The sequence below is a fragment of the Solea solea genome, chromosome 20 (genome assembly GCF_958295425.1).
Source record: "Solea solea chromosome 20, fSolSol10.1, whole genome shotgun sequence".
Classification (NCBI taxonomy): domain Eukaryota; kingdom Metazoa; phylum Chordata; class Actinopteri; order Pleuronectiformes; family Soleidae; genus Solea; species Solea solea.
Genome location: NC_081153.1, coordinates 20,819,894 through 20,829,153, shown reverse-complemented (window position 1 = coordinate 20,829,153; position 9,260 = coordinate 20,819,894).

Here is a 9,260-nt window from a genome sequence, read left to right as displayed (position 1 = left end):
TTTGTCCGATTTTTGACTACATACTAAACTATGACATTTTCGTCACATTTTGGATGACATACTATACTATGACTTTTTTTGAGTGATTTTGGACGACAAACTATACTATGACTTTTTTTGTCTCATTTTGGATGACATACTATACTATGACTTTTTTGACCGATTTTGGACGACATACTATACTATGACTTTTTTCGTCAAATTTTGGACGACATACTAAACTATGACATTTTCGTCAAATTTTGTACGACATACTATACTATGACTTTTTTGATCGATTTTGGACGACATACTATACTATGACGTTTTTGTCCGATTTTGGACGACATACTATACTATGAATTTTTTGAGCAATTTTGGACGACATACTATACTATGACTTTTTTGACCGATTTTGGACGACATACTATACTATGACATTTTTGTCAAATTTTGGACACCATACTATACTATGAAGTTTTTGACCGATTTTGGACGACATACTAAACTATGACATTTTTGTCCAATTTAGGACGACATACTATACTATGACATTTTTGTCAAATTTTGGACAACATACTAAACTATGACATTTTTGTCAAATTTTGGACAACATACTATACTATGACTTCTTTGACCGATTTTGGACGACTTACTATACTATGACTTTTTTTGTCACATTTTGGATGACCTACTATTCTATGACTTTTTTGACCGATTTTGGACGACATACTATACTATGACTTTTTTGACCGATTTTGGACGACATACTATACTATGACTTTTTTGACCGATTTTGGACGACATACTATACTATGACTTTTTTGAGTGATTTTGGACGACATACTATACTATGACTTTGTGACTGATTTTGGATGACATACTATAGCATGATGATTGACAGTCATTCTGGACAACAAGGTTGGTGTAGTGGTTAGTACTTTTGCCTTCAACATAGAAGACCTGGGTTCAATCCCTGGTTGGAACAAGTGCTCCCTGCAATCCCGAAAAGTATTGGTGTTAATTTAGATGACGTACTATACTATGACAATTTTGGACGACGTACTGTACTATGACTTTTTTGACCGATTTTGGACGACATACTATACTATGACTTTTTTGTCACATTTTGGATGACATACTATATTATGACTTTTTTGAGCGATTTTGGACCACATACTATACTATGACTTTTTTGACCGATTTTGGACGACATACTATACTATGACTTTTTTGTCCGATTTTGGACTACATACTAAACTATGACATTTTCGTCACATTTTGGATGACATACTATACTATGACTTTTTTTGAGTGATTTTGGACGACATACTACACTATGACTTCTTTGACCGATTTTGGACGACATACTATACTATGACTTTTTTTGTCACATTTTGGACGACATACTATACTATGACTTTTTTTGTCACATTTTGGATGACATACTATACTATGACTTTTTTGACTGATTTTGGACGACATACTATACTATGACTTTTTTGACCGATTTTGGACGACATACTATACTATGACGTTTTTGTCCGATTTTGGACTACATACTAAACTATGACATTTTCGTCACATTTTGGATGACATACTATACTATGACTTTTTTTGAGTGATTTTGGACGACATACTACACTATGACTTTTTTGACCGATTTTGGACGACATACTATACTATGACTTTTTTTGTCTCATTTTGGACGACATACTATACTATGACTTTTTTGACCGATTTTGGACGACATACTATACTATGACTTTTTTGACTGGTTTTGGACGACATACTATACTATGACTTTTTTCGTCAAATTTTGTACGACATACTAAACTATGACATTTTCGTCAAATTTTGTACGACATACTATACTATGACTTTTTTGATCGATTTTGGACACCATACTATACTATGAAGTTTTTGACCGATTTTGGACGACATACTAAACTATGACATTTTTGTCCAATTTAGGACGACATACTATACTATGACATTTTTGTCAAATTTTGGACAACATACTAAACTATGACATTTTTGTCAAATTTTGGACGACATACTATACTATGACTTTTTTGTCAAATTTTGGACGACATACTATACTATGACTTTTTTGTCCAATTTTGGACGACATACTATACTATGACATTTTTGTCAAATTTTGGACGACATACTATACTATGAAGTTTTTGTCCAATTTTGGACGACATACTATACTATGACTTTTTTGACCAATTTTGGACGACATACTATACTATGACTTTTTTGACCGATTTTGGACGACATACTATACTATGACGTGTTTCTCCGATTTTGGACGACATACTATACTATGACATTTTCGTCACATTTTGGATGACATACTATACTATGACTTTTTTTGAGTGATTTTGGACGACATACTACACTATGACTTCTTTGACCGATTTTGGACGACATACTATACTATGACTTTTTTTGTCACATTTTGGACGACATACTATACTATGACTTTTTTTGTCACATTTTGGATGACATACTATACTATGACTTTTTTGACCGATTTTGGACGACATACTATACTATAACTTTTTTGACCGATTTTGGACGACATACTATACTATGACGTTTTTGTCCGATTTTTGACTACATACTTAACAATGACATTTTCGTCACATTTTGGATGACATACTATACTATGACTTTTTTTGAGTGATTTTGGACGACATACTACACTATGACTTTTTTGACCGATTTTGGACGACATACTATACTATGACTTTTTTTGTCTCATTTTGGATGACATACTATACTATGACTTTTTTGACCGATTTTGGACGACATACTATACTATGACTTTTTTGACTGGTTTTGGACGACATACTATACTATGACTTTTTTCGTCAAATTTTGGACGACATACTAAACTATGACATTTTCGTCAAATTTTGTACGACATACTATACTATGACTTTTTTGATCGATTTTGGACGACATACTATACTATGACGTTTTTGTCCGATTTTGGACGACATACTATACTATGAATTTTTTGAGCAATTTTGGACGACATACTATACTATGACTTTTTTGACCGATTTTGGACGACATACTATACTATGACATTTTTGTCAAATTTTGGACACCATACTATACTATGAAGTTTTTGACCGATTTTGGACGACATACTAAACTATGACATTTTTGTCCAATTTAGGACGACATACTATACTATGACATTTTTGTCAAATTTTGGACAACATACTAAACTATGACATTTTTGTCAAATTTTGGACAACATACTATACTATGACTTCTTTGACCGATTTTGGACGACTTACTATACTATGACTTTTTTTGTCACATTTTGGATGACCTACTATTCTATGACTTTTTTGACCGATTTTGGACGACATACTATACTATGACTTTTTTGACCGATTTTGGACGACATACTATACTATGACTTTTTTTGTCTCATTTTGGACGACATACTATACTATGACTTTTTTGACCGATTTTGGACGACATACTATACTATGACTTTTTTGACTGGTTTTGGACGACATACTATACTATGACTTTTTTCGTCAAATTTTGTACGACATACTAAACTATGACATTTTCGTCAAATTTTGTACGACATACTATACTATGACTTTTTTGATCGATTTTGGACACCATACTATACTATGAAGTTTTTGACCGATTTTGGACGACATACTAAACTATGACATTTTTGTCCAATTTAGGACGACATACTATACTATGACATTTTTGTCAAATTTTGGACAACATACTAAACTATGACATTTTTGTCAAATTTTGGACGACATACTATACTATGACTTTTTTGTCAAATTTTGGACGACATACTATACTATGACTTTTTTGTCCAATTTTGGACGACATACTATACTATGACATTTTTGTCAAATTTTGGACGACATACTATACTATGAAGTTTTTGTCCAATTTTGGACGACATACTATACTATGACTTTTTTGACCAATTTTGGACGACATACTATACTATGACTTTTTTGACCGATTTTGGACGACATACTATACTATGACGTGTTTCTCCGATTTTGGACGACATACTATACTATGACATTTTCGTCACATTTTGGATGACATACTATACTATGACTTTTTTTGAGTGATTTTGGACGACATACTACACTATGACTTCTTTGACCGATTTTGGACGACATACTATACTATGACTTTTTTTGTCACATTTTGGACGACATACTATACTATGACTTTTTTTGTCACATTTTGGATGACATACTATACTATGACTTTTTTGACCGATTTTGGACGACATACTATACTATAACTTTTTTGACCGATTTTGGACGACATACTATACTATGACGTTTTTGTCCGATTTTTGACTACATACTTAACAATGACATTTTCGTCACATTTTGGACGACATACTATACTATGACTTTTTTTGTCAAATTTTGGACGACATACTAAACTATGACATTTTCGTCAAATTTTGTACGACATACTATACTATGACTTTTTTGATCGATTTTGGACGACATACTATACTATGACGTTTTTGTCCGATTTTGGACGACATACTATACTATGAATTTTTTGAGCAATTTTGGACGACATACTATACTATGACTTTTTTGACCGATTTTGGACGACATACTATACTATGACATTTTTGTCAAATTTTGGACACCATACTATACTATGAAGTTTTTGACCGATTTTGGACGACATACTAAACTATGACATTTTTGTCCAATTTAGGACGACATACTATACTATGACATTTTTGTCAAATTTTGGACAACATACTAAACTATGACATTTTTGTCAAATTTTGGACAACATACTATACTATGACTTCTTTGACCGATTTTGGACGACTTACTATACTATGACTTTTTTTGTCACATTTTGGATGACCTACTATTCTATGACTTTTTTGACCGATTTTGGACGACATACTATACTATGACTTTTTTGACCGATTTTGGACGACATACTATACTATGACTTTCTTGACCGATTTTGGACGACATACTATACTATGACTTTTTTGAGTGATTTTGGACGACATACTATACTATGACTTTTTTGACCGATTTTGGACGACATACTATACTATGACGTTTTTGTCCGATTTTGGACTACATACTAAACTATGACATTTTCGTCACATTTTGGATGACATACTATACTATGACTTTTTTTAACCGATTTTGGACGACATACTATACTATGACTTTTTTGAGCAATTTTGGACGACATACTATACTATGACTTTTTTGACCGATTTTGGACGACATACTATACTATCACATTTTTGTCAAATTTTGGACACCATACTATACTATGAAGTTTTTGACCGATTTTGGACGACATACTAAACTATGACATTTTTGTCCAATTTAGGACGACATACTATACTATGACTTTTTTGACCAATTTTGGACGACATACTAAACTATGACATTTTCGTCAAATTTTGGACGACATACTAAACTATGACATTTTCGTAAAATTTTGTACGACATACTATACTATGACTTTTTTGATCGATTTTGGACGACATACTATACTGTGACGTTTTTGTCCGATTTTGGACGACATACTATGCTATGAATTTTTTGAGCAATTTTGGACGACATACTATACTATGACTTTTTTAACCGATTTTGGACGACATACTATACTATGACATTTTTGTCAAATTTTGGACACCATACTATACTATGAAGTTTTTGACCGATTTTGGACGACATACTAAACTATGACATTTTTGTCCAATTTAGGACGACATACTATACTATGACTTTTTTGTCCAATTTTGGACGACATACTATACTATGACTTTTTTGAGCAATTTTGGACGACATACTATACTATGACTTTTTTGACCGATTTTGGACGACATACTATACTATGACGTTTTTGGAAGACATACTATACTATGACTTTTTTGAGCAATTTTGGACGACATACTATACTATGACTTTTTTGACCGATTTTGGACGACATACTATACTATCACATTTTTGTCAAATTTTGGACACCATACTATACTATGAAGTTTTTGACCGATTTTGGACGACATACTATACTATGACTTTTTTGACCAATTTTGGACGACATACTATACTATGACGTTTTTGGAAGACATACTATACTATGACTTTTTTGACCGATTTTGGACGACATACTATACTATGACATTTTTGTCAAATTTTGGACACCATACTATACTATGAAGTTTTTGACCGATTTTGGACGACATACTAAACTATGACATTTTTGTCCAATTTAGGACGACATACTATACTATGACTTTTTTGTCCAATTTTGGACGACATACTATACTATGACTTTTTTGAGCAATTTTGGACGACATACTATACTATGACTTTTTTGACCGATTTTGGACGACATACTATACTATGACGTTTTTGGAAGACATACTATACTATGACTTTTTTGAGCAATTTTGGACGACATACTATACTATGACTTTTTTGACCGATTTTGGACGACATACTATACTATCACATTTTTGTCAAATTTTGGACACCATACTATACTATGAAGTTTTTGACCGATTTTGGACGACATACTATACTATGACTTTTTTGACCGATTTTGGACGACATACTATACTATGACGTTTTTGGAAGACATACTATACTATGACTTTTTTGAGCAATTTTGGACGACATACTATACTATGACTTTTTTGACCGATTTTGGACGACATACTATACTATCACATTTTTGTCAAATTTTGGACACCATACTATACTATGAAGTTTTTGACCGATTTTGGACGACATACTAAACTATGACATTTTTGTCCAATTTAGGACGACATACTATACTATGACTTTTTTGACCAATTTTGGACGACATACTAAACTATGACATTTTCGTCAAATTTTGGACAACGTACTAAACTATGACATTTTTTGCAAATTTTGTACGACATACCATAACAGAAGATCTTAGACTGGGAATCGAACACAGTACTTTCTGACAAGAGCAACCATTGTCACAGTGACTGACCACTGCGCCACCATGGCTCATACATATTCGATTGAATGTCCTAAATGACACCAAAATGTCATATTTTAGCATGCCATCCAAAATTTGACAAAAATGTCATAGACATACTAAACTATGACATTTTTGTCAAATTTTGGACAACATACTATACTATACTTTGACTTTTTTGAGCGATTTTGGACGACATACTATACTATGATTTTTTTGACCGGTTTTGAACGACATACTATACTATGACTTTTTTGTCACATTTTGGATGACATACTATACTATGACTTTTTTGAGCGATTTTGGACAACATACTATACTATGACTTTTTTGACCAATTTTGGACGACATACTGTCTTTGCACACATCAACGTCAACAAAAAATGTCAGCTAGCACTTTCAAGTCTTTTTCAAGCCTTTTCAAGGCTAGCTCTTTCCTCCCATTATGGCAGAGTGGTTGATGATGAAGTTTAAATAAAGACCTTTCTGCATGGAGTTTGCATGTTCTCTCCGTGTGTGTGGGTTTCCCCGGGTTTTCTGGTTTCCTTACACATGTCTATAAACATGCAGATTTGGGGATTAGGTAAATTGACACTCTATAGTTACCCTGTGATGGACTGGCGACCTGTCCAGGGTGTGACCCCACCTTTCGCCCTATGTCTGGCCCCATGACCCTCATGTTTAAGATAGAGTGGTAGAAGATGAATGAATGAATGAATGAATGAATGAATAACCCTAACCCTCTTAATAAAATCTGCATGTGAGCCTCAGTTTTACTACATTTTTAGGGGCCTCAAACCTCTGACGTTTGGGATGCCCAGGCTCTAAACTTTAAGATATACAGTAAATCTGCATTTTCTAGTCTCATAAATGAATATTCCTCCAGTATTTAATGATCTGCAGTAAACCCAGTGTTGCTGAAGCATGAGTTCAGATGCTGCTCGGCTGGAACAAGGTGATATTTGACTGTGTGGGAGGTTCAGGAGGCTCGCAGATAAAACTCATAAAGTCTCAAACTCCAATCCTCGAGTCGAATAAGTCCTATAATAGTTATAAAAAAAAAGTATGGATTGCTGCTGCAACTGTATGAGATTAATAAAAAAAAAGGATCTTATTATTTAATTGAAATGCCCATGGACGGAGTTATATTCACACGCACACACACTGGCCGGGGTGAGCCAGCACTGGTGCGCTCACTTCCACACCCACACGGCTGCCCACAGCAGTGCCACGAACAGATCATTTGCATTTACAATTATTTCCCATAGTGCTGGAGTGAAGGTGGGCATTGTATAATAAGGCACAAAGTAAAACAACCTCAGTCCTGGAGATGGGAGACTTAATAATTTGATGTGGCGGAACTGAGAGAGAAACCTGGTGACCACAGGAGAAGGTGAGGAGAGGTAAGTGGACGGTGCAGGGCATTCACCTCACAGCACAGAGATGAGTATGAGACGCTTTAAGGTAGGACAAATGACCGTCCATCCCATCATTTCATTTCTGAGCACCAGCAATGAAGTTAAGGGGTCAAGAGATACTGTAATTGGCCCGAGTTTTATCATTTAAAAGCACATCCACCTTTAACTGCTGAGCTCCTCGGTGTCACTATCCTGTTCCCTGAGGCCAAATCCTGAAACTCAAGGATTCTGCCGGGTTTTTATTTTTTATACTCTTGACAAGGTTAATTAGATGTGAGCTGTTTGTCCCTGTGGTGTCGGGGAATGGACTTTTCACAGCACTGAAAACTTCACTGGTAGGACACAAAACGCAGCCTCAACAGAAGTGAGACTAAAACACTGGAATTGAACTTGTCACTCAGCCTTTGGTGATTAGTTTTTTATGTTGATCTGCCTCGGTATGGTCTTCACAATGTAACATGGTTTGTCAAACAATACTATCAGACCTGACTGAGGGAGCGTTTGTGTGTATGCGGGGGCCGTACAGGGGCGGCCGGGACAAGAAGCATTTATTCTGCTGCTGAACGACCAGGTTTTTTGAGCAGTAGAATTTTGTTCTGAACCTTTTCAGCATAAAGCAGATTTTTATATAAGCAGCTCTATAACTGTACAGACCATTTTACCATAGTCCTCAGTTCATTTGTGACAACAATTTATGACCTTTTTCATGACTTACATCAAATATCTTACATACTGTAGCTTTAAAGTTGGACATGTTTGAGACGCTGTGACATTTTCAATCCCATTTTTAAAGTTTGCTTCTGCCTCTGCACATTTTAATGTCTA